The following is a 22,048-nucleotide window of genomic DNA, read 5'->3' as shown; positions in this document are numbered from 1 at the left end:
TTGTTTAGTGCCTTGCCAACTTTCCTCCTATGACATTTTTGATTTATTATAGCTTCTTTCTGATATCGTGGCCACGCCTTGATGCTGACTCGCCAGCGTTCCTCGCTGATGTAAAAAGACTACTGAGCACTTGGTTTGAGTATAAAACAAGGCTTTAATCAACTGTTTCACAACCATGAGATTCTAGTTACATCACTAGTTCCTGGTTACAAAAACGTCCTGAACAAGCTGGGCCCACGCTCGAGTATTTATACTCCTTGGACGGCGCCACCAGCTGGCCGCACAGTGTTATTTCATGAGTCATTTCTCCATGAATGATAAGATTCATGACACTCGCCACGCCGGCCAATCAGCCCATCTCCTGCGTGTAAAATATATTAGACTCATAAATGACTTGGAACAGTGCAGAGTAACATTAGACTTCATTCACCTGCTCAGGTCACGCCATGTGAATTAACCAGGGAGGAATGTCGAGTGAAAGGCTTTTCCTGTTTAGTCCACTGTCAAGGTTGTGGTTGTGTGTATAAGGGGAGGTGCAAAACAGATGGGAGCAGATTTGCTGCCCGTTATATACCCTGCCTGATTGAAGTCCATGGAAGATAGAATCGGGCGGGTGTGTAACGGGCGGTCAATCCACCAGTCGGGTGTGTAACGGGCGGTCGATCCACCGGGCGGGTGGGTAACGGGGGGTCGATCCACCGGGCGGGTGTGTAACTGGCGGTCGATCCACCGGGCGGGGTGTGTAACGGGCAGTCGATCCACCGGGCGGGGTGTGTAACGGGCGGTCGATCCACCGGGCGGGGTGTGTAACGGGCAGTCGATCCACCGGGCGGGTGTGTAACGGGCGGTCGATCCACCGGGCGGGGTGTGTAACGGGCAGTCGATCCACCGGGCGGGGTGTGTAACGGGCGGTCGATCCACTGGGCGGGGTGTGTAACGGGCGGTCGATCCACCGGGCGGGTGTGTAACGGGCGGTCGATCCACTGGGCGGGGTGTGTAACGGGCGGTCGATCCACTGGGCGGGGTGTGTAACGGGCAGTCGATCCACTGGGCGGGGTGTGTAACGGGCGGTCGACCCACCGGGCGGGTGTGTAACGGGCGGTCGATCCACCGGGCGGGTGGGTAACGGGGGGTCGATCCACCGGGCGGGTGTGTAACGGGCGGTCGATCCACCGGGCGGGTGTGTAATGGGCGGTCGATCCACCGGGCGGGTGTGTAATGGGTGGTCAATCCACCAGGCAGGTGTGTAACTGGCGGTCGATCTACCAGGCGGGGTGTGTAACGGGCGGTCGATCCACCGGGCGGGGTGTGTAGCGGGCGGTCGATCCACCGGGCGGGTGTGTAATGGGCGGTCAATCCACCAGGCAGGTGTGTAACTGGCGGTCGATCTACCAGGCGGGGTGTGTAACGGGCGGTCGATCCACCGGGCGGGGTGTGTAGCGGGCGGTCGATCCACCGTGCGGGGTGTGTAACGGGCGGTCGATCCACCGGACGTGTGTGTAACAGGCGGTTGATCCACCGGACGTGTGTGTAACGGGCAGTTGATCCACCGGGCAGGTGTGTAACGGTCGGTTGATCTACCGAGCGGGTGTGTAACGGGTGGTCGATCCACCGGGCGGGTGTATAATGGGTGGTCAATCCACCGGGCGAGTGTATAACGGGCGGTCAATCCACCGGGCGTGTTGTGTAATGGGCGGTCGATCCACCGGGTGGGTTGTGTAATGGGGGGGTCGATCCACCTGTCTGTCATACACCCACAGTAGCAGAGTTGCTGATATTTGAGAGCTGAGCAGATTTTGTTGGTGATGAAGATGCTGGCACTGGTTGCCTTGCATCTTGGGTGCTGTTAGATCCGTGATTCTGAGAGTATGATGTTTTCAAATAACTACACGGATGCTGTAACTTAACAATCAACAGGTGTTTACTGGAGTAGGGTAGTCTCAAGACTGGGGGTACAGAGGCATGCTCAAGGCTTATATACAGGTGTGGTCACTGCCGGTACTACAGTATACAGGAGCTGTAAAAGTAGTTCTGTCTTAAAGGTACATACACTACAATTCCTCCCCTTTTAGATTAGTAGTACCCCTAATATTCAAATAACAATTAACACTTTAACATGCACATTAAACAAAAATAGTCCATTTATAGATTCAGTCTTTGGGGCGGCTTCCTGATCCTTTCTGGATAGCGCCTTTCCTGAGGTTCTTGTTCTTGGTGCGGAGGCGATTCTGGCCCCTTTTTGTCGGTTAGTTCATCAGTTTCCACTGCTACTGTTTCTGAGGTAGATGCTACCGGTATGTCGGGTTCATCCCCAGGTACGCGAGTCATGGGGTTGACTCGTTCCTGTGACGTTAAGATCTGCTCGACGTGGCGTCTCACAATGTTCTCCCCGACATCCACTGTGTACATTAATGGCCCCTGCCTTGTGCATATCGTTCCGGGTTGCCATTTCTCTGTTCGGTAGTCACGGGCCAAGACTGGTTGTCCTACATTGAAGCTCCTTGTCGGCTTCTCATGGATGTGCTGGAATTGTTTATCCTCAACATTTCTTCGCACATTTGGTCTGAGCAAATCCAGACGAGATCTCAACCTTCGGTTAAAGAACATCATGGCCGGGGTCTGGTTGGTAACTGCATGTGTCGCATTTCTGCAGGCTAACAGGAAATTGTCCACCTTATGCTGCAGTGGAATTTCATCATCGCACATGGCCTTTATCGCCTTTTTAAAGGTTTGTACGAACCTCCCAGCCAATCCATTTGTGGCTGGATGATACGGGGCGGATGTGTAATGCCTTACCCCATTCCTTCTCATAAATTTCCGAAACTCTTCGGACACAAACTGTGGTCCATTATCGGAGCAAATCTGCTCTGGCAAGCCGTTCCTGGCAAATATGGTCCGTAGGACTGCAATAGTTTTCTCTGTAGTGGTTGAGGACATTTTGATCACCTCAGGCCATTTCGAGTGCGCATCCACTGCTATTAAGAACATTGAGTGTGAGGGTGCCAGTCAGTTCCTTTTGTAACCTCTAGATGGCACCTTCACTTGCGTCTTTGCGTGCAACAAAACCAAGTTAACAAATAAACTGTAACTAAAATCCAATAACCCTTTAAATAAACCTTAACCACTCAAATTAAAATTTGGTTGTTTAAACTAATTATGCCCTCCAGGCCGACCTTCGGCAGGTCCTCCCACAAAACTCTGCGCGCGTCCTCGCTGGACGGATCCGGAGAGAACAGAGCCCTGTAATAGGCGCGGGTCTCCGCGCGGATTCCCTCCGGATCCGAGACCAGAGATCCGTCGTCGGCCAGCAGCTCCAAAAGCTGCTTACGGACCCCCCGTCTTTTTTCCAGCGAGTAGAAGAAGGGGGAGCCGCGGTCCAGGTCCTGCAGGAACTGGATCCGCGACCTCACGTACGCGCCTCGGGACCCGATGAGCTGCAGGTCCTTCAGCGCGCCCTTCTTCTCTTCGTACACCAGCCGCAGGGCCGGGTCCTCGGCGACTTGACCGAGACGGGACTCCAGGTCGAGCACCTCCTTCTCCAACTGCCCGACCCGGGCCTCCCGCCTCTTGGTCGACCCCTTCGCGTACTCCTGACAGAAGAGACGGATGTGAGCCTTGCCCACATCCCACCATAGCCTCAAGGAGGGGAAGCCCCCCTGCTTCCTTCACCAGCCGGCCCAGAACCGACCGAACGAATCCTGGAACCGCGCGTCCTCCAGCAGCAGGTTGTTAAAGTGCCAGTACGCGGACCCCCCCCCGGCGCGCAGCGGCACGAGCTCCGCCCACACCAGGTGGTGGTCCGTGCACGGCACCGGCCGCATGGAAGCCGTCGGAACGCAGGAGACGTATGCCCGGGAAATGTAGAGGCGGTCGATCCTGGACGCTCCTCCCCCAGACCTCACAAAAGTGAAGGCGCTGGAGTCGGGATGGAGATTACGCCAGACGTCCACCAAGTCGAGGGACCCGACCAGGTCCCTCAACTTCCCCATCGACGCCGGGCTCGGCTGGGTACCCGTGCGGTCCCTCGCCTCGAGGGTACAATTAAAATCCCCCCCGAGGATGACGCACTCGCCCGCGTCGATGGAGCCCAAAAGAGTGGACACTTCTTCAAAGAAGCGCGCTTGCTGCGCACCAGCCTGAGGGGCGTACACGCTCACTAAATGGAGCGGCACGCCCCCCAGGCGAACAGTGACCTGGAGCAAGCGGCCCGGCACCAGCTCCTTGACCCCCAAGATCTCCGGCTGAAAATGCGGTGCCAACAAGATAGCCACCCCACTGGAAACACTGGAGAGGTGACTCATGTTGACCCCTCCTTGCCACTCCAGGAGCCACGTGGCCTCATCTCCCGGAACGGTGTGGGTTTCTTGCAGGAAGCACACCGCATACTTCCCGTCCCGAAGGACCGAAAAGTTATTAAACCTGCGGCTAGCTTCCCTGCTGCCGTTGACGTTGAGGCTGGCTATGGTTATCTTCATTTCAGAAGCACAACCAACCCCTACTTATGACTAACGGGGTAAGGAAAGGCGGCCGCTAGTCGACCGCCACTTCCTTAGCAGCCCAGTGAGAAACAGCCGGAACCGACGCAGCTCGAGCGGGTCCGCGCCCGCGTCCTCGCCCATGGTCCTGTAGGCGACGCGGGCCGACCCGATGAGCAGCGCCAGCTCCGACCATCTGTCGAGGGCCCGCCGGGTAGTGCGGCGACCCTGGCACGTGGCCACAAAGTCCCGGAGGTCCCTGATGGGAATTAGAACGAGGGGGGTCCCGGCGAGGGGCGCGAGGTCATCCATCGCCTCCTCGGCGACGGCATCTAGATCTTCCTCCGCCCCTACCACCGAGTCCCCATCCTCCTCCGGGGGGTCGCCACCGTCGGCCAAACCGTCCACCATGCAGTGCGCATCGGGCGGCTCGGCCGTGACGGCCGGCCCCGCCTCCGCCCGGATCCCAACCCCAGGATCGGTAGCGGAGGATTTCTCCCTGGGCTCCTCTCGGGGGGCCGGGCCAGAAGACGGCGGCGGTTCGGAGACCCCCTCCGTCCCAGGCGCCGGAACGGCCGGAGAGACCGGAGAGACCGGAGAATACGGGAACCGGGCCTCCTCCAAGTCGCCCGGCGCCGGAGACACAGACAGAGGGCCCTCCTCTGCGACGCCACCGGCCTCCGACCCAGTAGACGGGGTGAAATTTTTACACACCTCGACGAGGTCGAGCAGCACCTGGGAAAAATCCGGGTCGTTCTGGGCGAGCTCGTCCTCAGACGACTCGCCCGACCCGGTCCCCTGGCCGCCCGACCCGTCGAGGGGCAATGCCACCAGCAAAGGATCTATATCCACCGCGGGTTGTTCCGCAACCCCCCCCACGGGCAGGGTCTCGTCCCCATCCCCGGGAGGCACGAGCTGGGCAGACGCTTCTGCCTCAGCCTCCCCAGGGACAGGCGACCCCTGCCGTTCGCCGATGGTGTTAGCGGTGGGGTGGGGCGCGGCGCCCGCGGCGGGCGACGACTCCTCCCGACCGGAGGGACCTTCCACCTCCCGGTCCTCCTCCTCGTCCAGGGAGTCGCGCCTCCTCTTGAGTGCGGAGGGGTAAAGGGAGGCCTCCATGTCTTCAGGGGCCTCCCCTGCTCCCTCCGGAGGAGCGAGATCTTTGGGTCCCCCGGGCCCGAGCCCGGCCGCAGGTTCTGGCGTTACCGCCTCGGCGGTCGCGGCCACAGGCTCGGACACGAGTTCCCCCCCTCCTCCGCACTCCGCGATTAACTGGATGACGCGCTCGGGCGTCAGGGCCTCCAAATTCAGGGGTACGCCCTCCGCGGGGGGACCCACCCTACGGTTTTTGGTCTTGCACCGCGCCTTCCTTCCGACCGGACCTCCCTCCTCCCCCCCGCCGGAGGCCTGGATGTCGTTGGCCTCCGACGACGACCGCGCCCCGGTAGCGTTTGATTGAGAGGGGGCGCGGCTAGACCCGGAGGGAGGAGCGGCGGCGGCGCCAACCTTGGCCACGCCAGATGACTTGGCGGCCTTGGAGGCGGGGCAGTTTTTCCGAACGTGCCCCACCTCCATACAGGTGTGGCACCGCACGCCGTCCGTCGTCCAGAAGACGCGGTACGGGGTCCCCCCGTGGAGGACCATGAAAGCCCCGTCCGTCTCCCCCTCCCGCGCCAGCTGAATAAAGGCCTGGCGCCAGAAGGAGAAGACATGGCGAAGGCTGCTCTCCCGGAGTCCGAGCGGGATCGGGGAAATCCCCGACCTCACCTCCCCGAGTTGGTGTAGGTGGGGGAGGAGGAGCTCACTGGTGATAAAGGGCGGGACGTTCGATAAAACAACCCTCTGCGCGGTGGCCTCCAGCGGGTCCACCGGCAGGAAAGTCCCGCCCACGGTGAGCCCCTGGGTGATGGCCAGGGCCACCGCCCGCTCGGACTCCAGGAAGAAGACAGCCTTCCCGTACATTTTTGAGGCGGCGACTATGGCCGGAGGGCCGACAACCCCGGCCATAGCCTTTACGCACGCCTCAATAGTCATGTCGGGGTGGGTGTAGCTCTTCACCCCGAGCTTCATGGTCATCAGCCGGAAAGGCGACGGGGCAGCAGCAGCAGCGGGAGCGGCCGAGGCTTTGGCCGCCGCCGCCGCATATGTCATCGCCGGCCCCGTCGCCGCCGAAGAAGTGCTCGCCATCATGGGGCGGTTTTTAAGGAAGAGCTACACACACCCCAAAAGTCACAGGCCCTAAGATGTTAATGGCCTCAGTAAGTGTGTCTTTCCCAGAGCAGAGGGAGTGTAAATTAACTGGCCCGCCTCTCCCCTTGATGGTATTAATTGGGAGGGGGGCCCTTCCTTCCCTCTGCTCAATTGGCAATTAGAAAAAATAAAAGAGGTGCCTTTTGGAGAGGCAGAGAGAGGACAAGGAGAGAGAAAGAGGGGGATGAGAAGGAGGGGGGGCCGCAAAGGCAGGGTCCCCACTTAAGGTGTTGGTCGGTGGGTGGGCGTCGGCTGGGTGCACTCCCCCGATGGAATAAAAAAGTATTTCCCGATGGTCTTCGGGCATGGGGAGAGGATGTCTTCACCTGGGTAGGCTGGAAAAAAGCCCAGGCTCAGCCCACACCAGGTCTTCTTGGTATGGAGGAAACAAAACTTCACCTGGGCAGGCTCCAGCCAACCCAGGCCAGGCTTTCGGCCCGTCTTCTTTCCTCCCCCCGCCTAGGATGTAAAGTCTTTAGGGGGGAATGCACATAGACACCCACCTGCAGATGTTTCGAGTTGCAGCTCCTCCCCTCCTTCCACGTGGAGCTGTTTGGTCTCCTCTCTCCCTCTCCTGGGCTGGAGGCCGACTTGGGAGGCAGTGATGTAAAAAAAAGCCCCTCCTGTTGGAATGCTGGCCTCCTCCTCTGTCCTCTCCTCCGTCCTCTCCAGGCACCTCTGTAAATGATGTAGGCTGCTAGTAGTAGTGGTGGTGCTCCCCACAGCAGCAGGAGCTCAGGAACAGCACAGCCTTCTCCCCTCACTGCTGCAACAGGATGATGTAGGCTGCTAGTAGTGGTGCTCCCCACAGCAGCAGGAGCTCAGGAACAGCACAGCCTTCTCCTCTCACTGCTGCAACACAATGAGCTCCTCTGAGGGTGCACCTTCACTTGTTTGTTCCTTGGTTAATTGTCCCAGTCTTCTGTGTTAATTGTTCCTAGTCCCCTTTTTTTGTATAAACCAAAAAAAACATTAAATAAATAAACTATAACAACCCTTTAAATAGACCTAATAAATCAAATTAAAATTTGGCCCCTTAAATCAATTACGCACTCCAGTCCCCGCGGCGCCCACTGGTCACGAAAGAGCTCGAGCTCGCCGGCGGACACTGCGTGCTCCATCTCCAGGGCCACCCGGCCGCGAACATGGCCTCGGAAGAGAGGGAGGCAATCCAGCCGGACGACCCCCTCGGCCGCCCGCTGCCTGGACCAATTAATGGCTTTCTTGGCCAGGCCCAGGAGCAGGCCCACGAGGAGGTCCTCCGACCTGCCCGCTCCCCTCCGCACCGGGTGACCGTAGATCAAGAGCGTGGGACTGAAGTGCAACCAAAATTTGAGGAGCAGCCCCTTCAAATAGTGGAAGAGGGGCTGCAACCTCCCACACCCGACATAAACATGGAACACGGACTCCTCCAGACCGCAGAACAAACAGGCGGCCTGGGAGTCCGTGAACCTACTTAGAAACCTATTGCACGGGACTGCTCTGTGCAACACCCTCCAGGCCAAGTCCCCAATAGAACAAGGGAAGACTCCCGCATAGAGAGCCCCCCATTGGGGACCTCCGCCTCCGCCGGAAGGTAAAACGGCACGCCACGGCGTGTCCGGACGGCAGGTGAAGATGGCAAAGTGGAAGGTGTGCAAGAGCAGCCCATACAGGAAACCCCTCCGCGCAGAATGGAAAGGCACGGAGGGCATCTCCTCGAGACGGCTCAAGTTGTGAGGCACCAAACCCCTAGGGGAGCTTTGGGGCAGGGCGCCGATAAGGAATTCCGTCCGAACGGGAGTGAGCTCGGGCGGGATCGCCCCACGCGCTCGAGCCGCCTCGATACACCTCGTGGCGCCAGGGCGCAACTTCGCCTTCACCGCCTCGATGGCATCGACCGCGAGCCGGACGTTGTCCCACGACATACGCCGCGCCAACTCCTCCGGCGCCATCCAGCCCGCTCCTCCGCCATCGAGTAGGTCCCCGACTCTAGTCACCCTGCCAGGCACAGCCCTCCGCTCCGCCAGCCACCCGAACTCACGGATGCGGAGGTGCGGATTCCTGAACAGCGGCTCTCGAAGGACAGCCGCCATTCCTGACGGGGGAGAGCTCCGCCTGGAGGCGACGGAGTTCCAAACCCATAGCAGTTCCTGGTAAAAGACAGGCAGCTCCTGCAGGCTGGCACGCCTGCTGCCCACTTCCAGAAACAGGAGCTGCATGTCGTAATTGAGGCCGTGCAGCTGGCGGAAGAAATACGTCGCCAGCGCACACCATCTGGGAGGATTCTCGACGTACAGGTATCTCTGCAGCGTCTGAAGACGGAAAGTCGCAGCCTGGGTGCGAAGGCACACCAGCGCCTGACCGCCCTCCCTAAGCGGGAGACTCAGAACCGCGGCAGCGACCCAGTGTATCCTGTTGTTCCAGAAGAAGTCGACGAGCTTCTTCTGTATCTTGGCGACAAACGCAGGGGGGGGGATCAGAGTAACCAACCGGTACCACAACATGGCGGCCACCAGTTGGTTTATGACCAACGCCCGACCCCTGTAGGACAACACTCGGAGCAATCCTGTCCAGTGTCCTAAGCGAGCGGTGACTTTGGCCTCCAGCTCGTGCCAGTTCGCCGGCCAGGCGTCCTCGGCCGGGCTGAGGTAGACTCCCAAGTAGAGGAGGTGCGTCGTACTCCAGGCGAAGGGCCTGAACTCCTCCGGCAGAGAGTCCACCTGCCACTGACCCACCAGGAGTCCAGAACATTTCCCCCAGTTGATCCTGGCGGAGGATGCGTCCGAGTAAATCTGCTGGCATTCCCGCATCCTCCGCAAGTCAACGGGATCCGTGACCATGAGGAGCACGTCATCGGCGTAAGCCGAGAGGACCACCTCCACGCCCGGCCCTTGCAGAGCCAATCCCGCCAACCTCTTCCGCAAGAGGCGCAGGAAAGGCTCCACGCAAATGGCATATAACTGGCCGGACATGGGGCATCCCTGACGCACACCCCTCCCGAAGCGAAGGGGCGCCGTCAAGGACCCGTTAACTTTAATCAGACACTCCGCGGCAGCGTACAGAAGTCGGATCCGGGCGACAAAATGCGTCCCGAACCCGAATGCGCGCAGAGTCCCGAAAAGATACTCATGATCCACCCTGTCGAACGCCTTCTCCTGATCCAGGGAAAGGAAGGCGACCGACAGACCAGCCCTCTGGGAATGGTGGACCAGGTCCCGGACCAGATGGATGTTATCATGAATGGTCCGGCCCGGGACCATGTAGGACTGGTCGGGATGGATCATGTGGGCCAGCACGGCGCCAAGGCGAACAGACATGGCCCTGGCAAAGATTTTGTAATCCGTGCTGAGGAGGGAGACCGGGCGCCAGTTCTTAAGGAGGCGGAGATCACCCCTCTTAGGCAGCAGGACGATCACCGCCCTGCGCCACGAGAGGGGCATCTCCCCGGTCGCCAAACATTCCCCCAGGATCCGCACGTAGTCGCCCCCCAGGATGCCCCAGAACGCCCTGTGGAACTCCACGGTCAGCCCGTCCAGCCCCGGGGACTTCCCCCTAGAGAGCTGGCGGAGGGCGCCGGACAGCTCCTCCAAACTCAGAGGAGCGTCCAATTTTTCGGCGCCCTCCAGGCCGACCTTCGGCAGGTCCTCCCACAAAACTCTGCGCGCGTCCTCGCTGGACGGATCCGGAGAGAACAGAGCCCTGTAATAGGCGCGGGTCTCCGCGCGGATTCCCTCCGGATCCGAGACCGGAGATCCGTCGTCGGCCAGCAGCTCCAAAAGCTGCTTACGGACCCCCCGTCTTTTTTCCAGCGAGTAGAAGAAGGGGGAGCCGCGGTCCAGGTTCCGCAGGAACTGGATCCGCGACCTCACGTACGCGCCTCGGGACCCGACGAGCTGCAGGTCCTTCAGCGCGCCCTTCTTCTCTTCGTACGCCAGCCGCGGGGCCGGGTCCTCGGCGACTTGACCGAGACGGGACTCCAGGTCGAGCACCTCCTTCTCCAACTGCCCGACCCGGGCCTCCCGCCTCTTGGTCGACCCCTTCGCGTACTCCTGACAGAAGAGACGGATGTGAGCCATGCCCACATCCCACCATAGCCTCAAGGAGGGGAAGCCCCCCTGCTTCCTTCTCCAGCCGGCCCAGAACCGACCGAACGAATCCCGGAACCGCGCGTCCTCCAGCAGCAGGTTGTTAAAGTGCCAGTACGCGGACCCCCCCCCGGCGCGCAGCGGCACGAGCTCCGCCCACACCAGGTGGTGGTCCGTGCACGGCACCGGCCGCACGGAAGCCGTCGGAACGCAGGAGACGTATGCCCGCGAAATGTAGAGGCGGTCGATCCTGGACGCTCCTCCCCCAGACCTCACGTAAGTGAAGGCGCTGGAGTCGGGATGGAGATTACGCCAGACGTCCACCAAGTCGAGGGACCCGACCAGGTCCCTCAACTTCCCCATCGCCGCCGGGCACGGCTGGGCACCCGTGCGGTCCCTCGCCTCGAGGGTACAATTAAAATCCCCCCCGAGGATGACGCACTCGCCCGCGTCGATGGAGCCCAAAAGAGTGGACACTTCTTCAAAGAAGCGCGCTTGCTGCGCACCGGCCTGAGGGGCGTACACGTTCACTAGATGGAACGGCACGCCCCCCAGGCGAACAGTGACCTGGAGCAAGCGGCCCGGCACCAGCTCCTTGACCCCCAAGATCTCCGGCTGAAAATGCGGGGCCAACAAGATAGCCACCCCACTGGAAACACTGGAGAGGTGACTCATGTTGACCCCTCCTTGCCACTCCAGGAGCCACGTGGCCTCGTCTCCCGGAACGGTGTGGGTTTCTTGCAGGAAGCACACCGCATACTTCCCGTCCCGAAGGACCGAAAAGTTATTAAATCTGCGGCTAGCATCCCTGCTGCCGTTGACGTTGAGGCTGGCTATGGTTATCTTCATTTCAGAAGCACAACCAACCCCTACTTATGACTAACGGGGTAAGGAAGGGCGGCCGCTAGTCGACCGCCACTTCCTCAGCAGCCCAGTGAGAAACAGCCGGAACCGACGCAGCTCGAGCGGGTCCGCGCCCGCGTCCTCGCCCATAGTCCTGTAGGCGACGCGGGCCGACCCGATGAGCAGCGCCAGCTCCGACCATCTGTCGAGGGCCCGCCGGGCGGTGCGGCGACCCTGGCACGTGGCCACAAAGTCCCGGAGGTCCCTGATGGGAATGAGAACGAAGGGGGTCCCGGCGAGGGGCGCGAGGTCATCTATCGCCTCCTCGGCGACGGCATCTAGATCTTCCTCCGCCCCTACCACCGAGTCCCCGTCCTCCTCCGGGGGGTCGCCACCATCGGCCAAACCGTCCGCCACGCAGTGCGCATCGGGCGGCTCGGCCGCGACAGCCGGCCCCGCCTCCGCCCGGATCCCACCCCCAGGATCGGTAGCGGAGGATTTCTCCCTGGGCTCCTCTAGGGGGGCCGGGCCAGAAGACGGCGGCGGTTCGGAGACCCCTTCCGCCCCAGGCGCCGGAACGCCCGGAGAGACCGGAGAGACCGGAGAAAACGAAAACACGGCCCCCTCCAAGTCGCCCGGCGCCGGAGACACAGGCAGAGGGCTCTCCTCTGCGACGCCACCGGCCTCCGACCCAGCAGACGGGGTAAAATTTTTACAAACCTCGACGAGGTCGAACAGCACCTGGGAAAAATCCGGGTCGTTCTGGGCGAGCTCGTCCTCAGACGACTCGCCCGACCCGGTCCCCTGGCCGCCCGACCCGTCGAGGGGGAGAGCCACCTTCAAGGGATCAATTACCGCCGCGGGTTGTTCCGCAACCCCCCCCACGGGCAGGGTCTCGTCCCCATCCCCGGGAGGCACGAGCTGGGCAGACGCTTCTGCCTCAGCCTCCCCAGGGACAGGCGACCCCTGCCGTTCGCCGATGGTGTTGGCGGTGGGGTGGGGCGCGGCGCCCGCGGCGGGCGACGACTCCTCCCGACCGGAGGGACCTTCCACCTCCCGGTGCTCCTCCTCGTCCAGGGAGTCGCGACTTCTCTTGAGCGCGGAGGGGTAAAGGGAGGCCTCCATTTCTTCAGGGGCCTCCCCTGCTCCCTCTGGTGGAGCGAGTTCTTTGGGTCCCCCGGGCCCAAGCCCGGCCGCAGGTTCTGGCGTGACCGCCGAGGCGGTCGCGGCCACAGGCTCGGGCACGAGGTCCCCCCCACCTCCGCACTCCGCGATTATTTCTATGACGCGCTCGGGCGTCAGGGCCTCCAAATTCAGGGGTACGCCCTCCGCGGGGGGACCCACCCTACGGTTTCTGGTCTTGTCCCGCGCCTTCTTTCTGACCGGACCTCCCTCCTCCCCCCCGCCGGAGGCCTGGATGTCGTTGGCCTCCGACGACGACCGCGCCCCGGTAGCGTTCGATTGAGAGGGGGCGCGGCTAGACCCGGAAGGAGGAGCGGCGGCGGCGCCAGCCTTGGCCACTCCAGATGACTTGGCGGCCTTGGAGGCGGGGCAGTTTTTCCGCACGTGCCCCACCTCCCTACAGGCGTGGCACCGCACGCCGTCCGTCGTCCAGAAGACGCGGTACGGGGTCCCCCCGTGGAGGACCGTGAAAGCCCCGTCCGTCTCCCCCTCCCGCGCCAGCTGAATAAAGGCCTGGCGCCGGAAGGAGAAGACATGGCGAAGGCTGCTCTCCCGGAGTCCGAGCGGGATCGGGGAAATCCCCGACCTCACCTCCCCGAGTTGGTGTAGGTGGGGGAGGAGGAGCTCACTGGTGATAAAGGGCGGGACGTTCGATAAAACCACCCTCTGCGCGGTGGCCTCCAGCGGGTCCACCGGCAGGAAAGCCCCGCCCACGGTGAGCCCCTGAGCGATGGCCAGGGCCACCGCCCGCTCGGACTCCAGGAAGAAGACAGCCTTCCCGTACATTTTTGAGGCGGCGACTATGGCCGGAGGGCCGACAACCCCGGCCATAGCCTTCACGCATGCCTCAATAGTCATGTTGGGGTGGGTGTAGCTCTTCACCCCGAGTTTTGTGGTCATTAGGCGGAACGGCGACGGGGCAGCAGCGGAAGCGGGAGCGGCCGCGGCTTTCGTCGCCACCGCCGCGTATGTCCTCGCCGGCCCCGCCGCCGCCGCAGATGTAGACGCCATAGTGGGGTGGATTTAAAAGAGCTACACACACCCCAAATGTCACAGGCCTGAAGGTGTTAAATGGCCTCAGGTAAGAGAGTCCTGAGCAGAGGGAGTGTCGGGGAGGTGGGGTAGCATTGCTGGTAAAGGAGGGGATTAATGCAATGGAAAGGAAGGATATTAACTTGGATGAAACGGAATCTGTATGGGTAGAAATGAGATTTCGCAAGGGGAGGAAAACGTTAGTGGGTGTGATATATAGGCCTCCAAATAGTAATATGGAGGTGAGGGAAGGCATAAAAAGGGAAATTAGAGAAGCGTGCGATAAGAGCACAGCTGTCATCATGGGTGACTTTAATTTACATATTGATTGGACTACCCAAATTAGTAAAAATTCTGAGGAGGAGGAATTCCTGGAATGTTTTCGGGACGGTTATCTGGACCAATATGTCGAGGAGCCGACTCGAGATCAGGCCATTTTAGACTGGGTATTGTGCAATGAGAAGGGACTTATCACCAATCTTCTTGTACGAGGCCCCTTGGGTCAGAGCGATCATAATATGATCGAGCTCTCAGTCGAGATGGAGAGTGAGGAAATTGAATCAGAGACTAAGGTCCAGAACTTAAATAAAGGGAATTACGAGGATATGAGACGGGAATTGGGTAAGATTGATTGGGTGGTGTTTCTGGGGGGATTGACAGTGGATAGACAATGGCAAGCATTCAAAGATAGAATGGAAGAATTCCAGAACATGTTTATACCGGTTTGGCATAAAAATAAACCTAAAAAGGTGACTCAACCGTGGATAACGAGGGAAATTAGGGACAGCATAAAATCAAAAAAAAGGGCATATCAACTGGCAAAAAAAAGCACCAGACCGGAAGATTGGGGGCAGTACAGGATACAGCAAAAGAGGACAAAGGGATTAATCAGGAAGGGGAAAATAGAATACGAAAGTAAACTTGCAGCAAACATAAAGACAGACTGCAAAAGCTTTTATCGGTATATCAGGAGGAAAAGACTGGTAAAATCCCAAGTCGGTCCCTTGCAGTCCGATTCGGGAGAATATATAATGGAGAATAAGGAAATGGCAGACCAATTAAACTCATACTTTGGTTCTGTATTCACAAAGGAGGACACAAATAACCTCCCAGGAATATCGGCAAACATAGGGACTAATGAGAGGGAGGAGCTGACAGAAATTAGTATCTCTAGGGATATGGTGTTGGGTAAGTTGAGGGGACTGAAGGCCGACAAATCCCCGGGGCCTGATAAACTACATCCTAGGGTACTTAAGGAGGTGGCCCTGGAGATAGCAGATGCTCTAAGGATCATCTTCCGGAACTCCATTGACTCGGGAACAGTACCCGTGGATTGGAGGGTAGCTAATGTTACCCCAATATTTAAAAAGGGGGGTAGAGAGAAAGCAGGGAATTATAGACCAGTAAGCCTTACATCGGTTGTGGGCAAAATGCTAGAGTCCATTATTAAGGATAAAATAGCGGAGCACTTGACAAATGGGGAAAGGATCGGACAGAGTCAACATGGATTTACAAAGGGTAAATCGTGTTTGACTAATCTGCTGGAATTTTTTGAGGAAGTAACTGGTAAAATAGATGGGGGAGAGCCAGTGGATGTGGTGTACCTTGACTTCCAGAAAGCCTTCGATAAGGTTCCACACAAAAGATTATCATGCAAAATTAAGGCTCATGGGATTGGGGGCAAAGTATTAACGTGGATAGAGAACTGGCTGGCGGATAGAAAACAGAGAGTTGGAATAAACGGCTCGTTTTCGGAGTGGCAGGCAGTGACCAGCGGGGTGCCGCAAGGATCTGTCCTGGGACCCCAGCTGTTCACAATATATATAAATGATCTGGATCAGGGAATTGGATGCAATATTTCCAAATTCGCTGACGACACTAAACTAGGAGGAGGGGTGGGCTCTGATGAGGATGTCAGGAGGCTACAGTGCGATTTGGACAGGTTGGGGGAATGGGCGGATACGTGGCAGATGCACTACAATGTGGATAAATGCGAGGTTATCCACTTTGGGGGTAAAAACAGGAGGGTAGATTATTATCTAAATGGCAATAGATTGGGAGATGGGGAAGTGCAGAGGGACCTGGGTGTTCTTGTGCACCAGTCACTGAAGGAGAGCATGCAGGTGCAACAGGCGATTAAGAAGGCAAATGGTATGTTGGCCTTCATATCAAGGGGGTTCGAGTATAGGAATAGGGATACCTTACTACAGCTGTACAAGGTGCTGGTGAGACCGCATCTGGAGTATTGTGTACAGTTTTGGTCGCCCCATCTGCGGAAGGATGTTCTTGCCATGGAAAGAGTGCAACGGCGATTCACCAGGCTGATACCTGGAATGGCGGGAATGACCTACGAAGAGAGATTAAATAGTTTGGGCTTGTACTCACTGGAGTTTAGAAGATTGAGAGGGGATCTCATCGAAACATATAAAATTATGGCAGGCCTGGACAGGCTGAATTCAGAGAGAATGTTTCCAATGGCCGGGGAGCACAGAACCAGGGGCCACAGTCTAAAAATAGCGGGCAAATCATTTAAAACAGAGATGAGGAAGAATTTCTTCACTCAAAGAGTGGTGAGCCTGTGGAATTCCCTGCCACAGAGGGCTGTGAAGGCTAATTCAATAAATATTTTCAAGAGAGAATTGGATATATTTCTGAAGGCTAAGGGGATTAAGGGTTACGGAGAAAAGGCGGGGACGGGGTACTGAACTGGTAAGATCAGCTATGATCTCAGACAAAGATCAGCCATGATCTCATTGAATGGCGGAGCAGGCTCGAAGGGCCGAATGGCCTACTCCTGTTCCTATCTCTATGTTTCTATGTTAACTGGGCTGCCTCTCCCCTTGATGGTGTTAATTGTGAGAGGGCCCTTCCTCCCTCTGCTCAATTGGCAATTAATAGGTGAAAAAAAAAGAGGTGCCTTTTGGAGAGGCAGAGAGAGGACAAGGAGAGAGAAAGAGGGGGATGGGAAGGAGGGGGGAGCCGCAAAGGCAGGGTCCCCACTCAGGGTGTTGTTCGGTGGGTGGGTGTCGGCAGGGTGCACTCCCCCGATGGTATAACAAAGTCTTTAACGATGTTCTTCGGGCAGGGGGAGAAGATGTCTTCGCCTGGGTAGACTGGAGACAGCCCAGGCTCAGCCCACACCAGGTATTCTTGATGTGTAGGAGCAAGCTTCACCCGGGCAGGCTCCAGCCAACCCAGGCCAGGCTTTCGGCCCGTCTTCTTTCCTCCCCCCGCCTAGGATGTAAAGTCTTTAGGGGGGAATGCACATAGACACCCACCTGCAGATGTTTCGAGTTGCAGCTCCTCCCCTCCCTCCACGTGGAGCTGTTTGGTCTCCTCTCTCCCTCTCCTGGGCTGGAGGCCGACTTGGGAGGCAGTGATGAAAAAAAAAGCCCCTCCTGTTGGAATGCTGGCCTCCTCCTCTGTCCTCTCCTCCGTCCTCTCCAGGCACCTCTGTAAATGATGTAGGCTGCTAGTAGTAGTGGTGCTCCCCACAGCAGCAGGAGCTCAGGAACAGCACAGCCTTCTCCTCTCACTGCTGCAACACAATGAGCTCCTCTGAGGGTGCACCTTCACTTGTTTGTTCCTTGGTTAATTGTCCCAGTCTTCTGTGTTAATTGTTCCTAGTCCCTCTTTTTGTATAACCCAAAAAACACCAGACATTAACCAAATAAACTGTGACAAAAGCCCAATAAACCCCTAAACAAAATCTTGACCAATCAAATTAAAATTTGGTTTTCTAAACCGACTACGCACTCCAGTCCCCGCGGCGCCCACCGGTCACGAAAGAGCTCGAGCTCGCCGGCGGACACCGCGTGCTCCATCTCCAGGGCCACCCGGCCGCGAACATGGCCGCGGAAGAGAGGGAGGCAATCCGGCCGGACGACCCCCTCGGCCGCCCGCTGCCTGGACCAATTAATGGCTTTCTTGGCCAGGCCCAGGAGCAGGCCCACGAGGAGGTCCTCCGACCTGCCCGCTCCCCTCCGCACCGGGTGACCGTAGATCAAGAGCGTGGGACTGAAGTGCAACCAAAATTTGAGGAGCAGCCCCTTCAAATAGTGGAAGAGGGGCTGCAACCTCCCACACCCGACATAAACATGGAACACGGACTCCTCCAGACCGCAGAACAAACAGGCGGCCTGGGAGTCCGTGAACCTACTTAGAAACCTATTGCACGGGACTGCTCTGTGCAACACCCTCCAGGCCAAGTCCCCAATAGAACAAGGGAAGACTCCCGCATAGAGAGCCCCCCCATTGGGGACCTCCGCCTCCGCCGGAAGGTAATACGGCACGCCACGGCGTGTCCGGACGGCAGGCGAAGATGGCAAAGTGGAAGGTGTGCAAGAGCAGCCCGTACAGGAAACCCCTCCGCGCAGAATGGAAAAGCACGGAGGGCATCTCCTCGAGACGGCTCAAGTTGTGAGGCACCAAACCCCTAGGGGAGCTTTGGGGCAGGGCGCCGATAAGGAATTCCGTCCGAACGGGAGTGAGCTCGGGCGGGATCGCCCCACGCGCTTGAGCCGCCTCGATACACCTCGTGGCGCCGGGGCGCAACTTCGCCTTCACCGCCTCGATGGCATCGACCGCGAGCCGGACGTTGTCCCACGACATACGCCGCGCCAACTCCTCCGGCGCCATCCAGCCCGCTCCTCCGCCATCGAGTAGGTCCCCGACTCTAGTCACCCTGCCAGGCACAGCCCTCCACTCCGCCAGCCACCCGAACTCACGGATGCGGAGGTGCGGATTCCTGAACAGCGGCTCTCGAAGGACAGCCGCCATTCCTGACGGGGGAGAGCTCCGCCTGGAAGCGACGGAGTTCCAAACCCATAGCAGTTCCTGGTAAAAGACAGGCAGCTCCTGCAGGCTGGCACGCCTGCTGCCCACTTCCAGAAACAGGAGCTGCATGTCGTAATTGAGGCCGTGCAGCTGGCGGAAGAAATAAGTCGCCAGCGCACACCATCTGGGAGGATCCTCGACGTACAGGTATCTCTGCAGCGTCTGAAGACGGAAAGTCGCAGCCTGGGTGCGAAGGCACACCAGCGCCTGACCGCCCTCCCTAAGCGGGAGACTCAGAACCGCGGCAGCGACCCAGTGTATCCTGTTGTTCCAGAAGAAGTCGACGAGCTTCTTCTGTATCTTGGCGACAAATGCAGGGGGGGGGATCAGAGTAACCAACCGGTACCACAACATGGCGGCCACCAGTTGGTTTATGACCAACGCTCGACCCCTGTAGGACAACACTCGGAGCAATCCTGTCCAGCGTCCTAAGCGAGCGGTGACTTTGGCCTCCAGCTCGTGCCAATTCGCCGGCCAGGCGTCCTCGGCCGGGCTGAGGTAGACTCCCAAGTAGAGGAGGTGCGTCGTACTCCAGGCGAAGGGCCTGAACTCCTCCGGCAGAGAGTCCACCTGCCACTGACCCACCAGGAGTCCAGAACATTTCCCCCAGTTGATCCTGGCGGAGGATGCGTCCGAGTAAATCTGCTGGCATTCCCGCATCCTCCGCAAGTCAACGGGATCCGTGACCGTGAGGAGCACGTCATCGGCGTAAGCCGAGAGGACCACCTCCACGCCCGGCCCTTGCAGAGCCAATCCCGCCAACCTCTTCCGCAAGAGGCGCAGGAAAGGCTCCACGCAAATGGCATATAACTGGCCGGACATGGGGCATCCCTGACGCACCCCCCTCCCGAAGCGAAGGGGCACCGTCAAGGACCCGTTAACTTTAATCAGACACTCCGCGGCAGCGTACAGAAGTCGGATCCGGGCGACAAAATGCGTCCCGAACCCGAATGCGCGCAGAGTCCCGAAAAGATACTCGTGATCCACCCTGTCGAACGCCTTCTCCTGATCCAGGGAAAGGAAGGCGACCGACAGACCAGCCCTCTGGGAATGGTGGACCAGGTCCCGGACCAGATGGATGTTATCATGAATGGTCCGGCCCGGGACCGTGTAGGACTGGTCGGGATGGATCATGTGGGCCAGCACGGCGCCAAGGCGAACAGACATGGCCCTGGCAAAGATTTTGTAATCCGTGCTGAGGAGGGAGACCGGGCGCCAGTTCTTAAGGAGGCGGAGATCACCCCTCTTAGGCAGCAGGACGATCACCGCCCTGCGCCACGAGAGGGGCATCTCCCCGGTCGCCAAACATTCCCCCAGGACCCGCACGTAGTCGCCCCCCAGGACGCCCCAGAACGCCCTGTGGAACTCCACGGTCAGCCCGTCCAGCCCCGGGGACTTCCCCCTAGAGAGCTGGCGGAGGGCGCCGGACAGCTCCTCCAAACTCAGAGGAGCGTCCAATTTTTCGGCGCCCTCCAGGCCGACCTTCGGCAGGTCCTCCCACAAAACTCTGCGCGCGTCCTCGCTGGACGGATCCGGAGAGAACAGAGCCCCGTAATAGGCACGGGTCTCCGTGCGGATTCCCTCCGGATCCGAGACCGGAGATCCGTCGTCGGCCAGCAGCTCCAAAAGCTGCTTACGGACCCCCCGTCTTTTTTCCAGCGAGTAGAAGAAGGGGGAGCCGCGGTCCAGGTCCCGCAGGAACTGGATCCGCGACCTCACGTACGCGCCTCGGGACCTGACGAGCTGCAGGTCCTTCAGCGCGCCCTTCTTCTCTTCGTACGCCAGCCGCAGGGCCGGGTCCTCGGCGACTTGACCGAGACGGGACTCCAGGTCGAGCACCTCCTTCTCCAACTGCCCGACCCGGGCCTCCCGCCTCTTGGTCGACCCCTTCGCGTACTCCTGACAGAAGAGACGGATGTGAGCCTTGCCCACATCCCACCATAGCCTCAAGGAGGGGAAGCCCCCCTGCTTCCTTCTCCAGCCGGCCCAGAACCGACCGAACGAATCCCGGAACCGCGCGTCCTCCAGCAGCAGGTTGTTAAAGTGCCAGTACGCGGACCCCCCCCCGGCGCGCAGCGGCACGAGCTCCGCCCACACCAGGTGGTGGTCCGTGCACGGCACCGGCCGCACGGAAGCCGTCGGAACGCAGGAGACGTATGCCCGCGAAATGTAGAGGCGGTCGATCCTGGACGCTCCTCCCCCAGACCTCACGTAAGTGAAGGCGCTGGAGTCGGGATGGAGATTACGCCAGACGTCCACCAAGTCGAGGGACCCGACCAGGTCCCTCAACTTCCCCATCGCCGCCGGGCACGGCTGGGCACCCGTGCGGTCCCTCGCCTCGAGGGTACAATTAAAATCCCCCCCGAGGATGACGCACTCGCCCGCGTCGATGGAGCCCAAAAGAGTGGACACTTCTTCAAAGAAGCGTGCTTGCTGCGCACCGGCCTGAGGGGCGTACACGTTCACTAGATGGACCGGCACGCCCCCCAGGCGAACAGTGACCTGGAGCAAGCGGCCCGGCACCAGCTCCTTGACCCCCAAGATCTCCGGCTGAAAATGCGGGGCCAACAAGATAGCCACCCCACTGGAAACACTGGAGAGGTGACTCATGTTGACCCCTCCTTGCCACTCCAGGAGCCACGTGGCCTCGTCTCCCGGAACGGTGTGGGTTTCTTGCAGGAAGCACACCGCATACTTCCCGTCCCGAAGGACCGAAAAGTTATTAAATCTGCGGCTAGCATCCCTGCTGCCGTTGACGTTGAGGCTGGCTATGGTTATCTTCATTTCAGAAGCACAACCAACCCCTACTTATGACTAACGGGGTAAGGAAGGGCGGCCGCTAGTCGACCGCCACTTCCTCAGCAGCCCAGTGAGAAACAGCCGGAACCGACGCAGCTCGAGTGGGTCCGCGCCCGCGTCCTCGCCCATAGTCCTGTAGGCGACGCGGGCCGACCCGATGAGCAGCGCCAGCTCCGACCATCTGTCGAGGGCCCGCCGGGTGGTGCGGCGACCCTGGCACGTGGCCACAAAGTCCCGGAGGTCCCTGATGGGAATGAGAACGAGGGGGGTCCCGGCGAGGGGCGCGAGGTCATCCATCGCCTCCTCGGCGACGGCATCTAGATCTTCCTCCGCCCCTACCACCGAGTCCCCGTCCTCCTCCGGGGGGTCGCCACCGTCGGCCAAACCGTCCACCACGCAGTGCGCATCGGGCGGCTCGGCCGCGACGGCCGGCCCCGCCTCCACCCGGATCCCACCCCCAGGATCGGTAGCGGAGGAATTCTCCCTGGGCTCCTCTCGGGGGGCCGGGCCAGAAGACGGCGGCGGTTCGGAGACCCCCTCCGCCCCAGGCGCCGGAACGCCCGG

This window comes from Somniosus microcephalus, chromosome 33 (genome assembly GCF_052327205.1).
Source record: "Somniosus microcephalus isolate GS21.2 chromosome 33, FLI_Smic_1.0, whole genome shotgun sequence".
Classification (NCBI taxonomy): domain Eukaryota; kingdom Metazoa; phylum Chordata; class Chondrichthyes; order Squaliformes; family Somniosidae; genus Somniosus; species Somniosus microcephalus.
The sequence above is the reverse complement of the archived record's forward strand: the minus strand, read 5'-3'. Positions refer to the sequence as shown.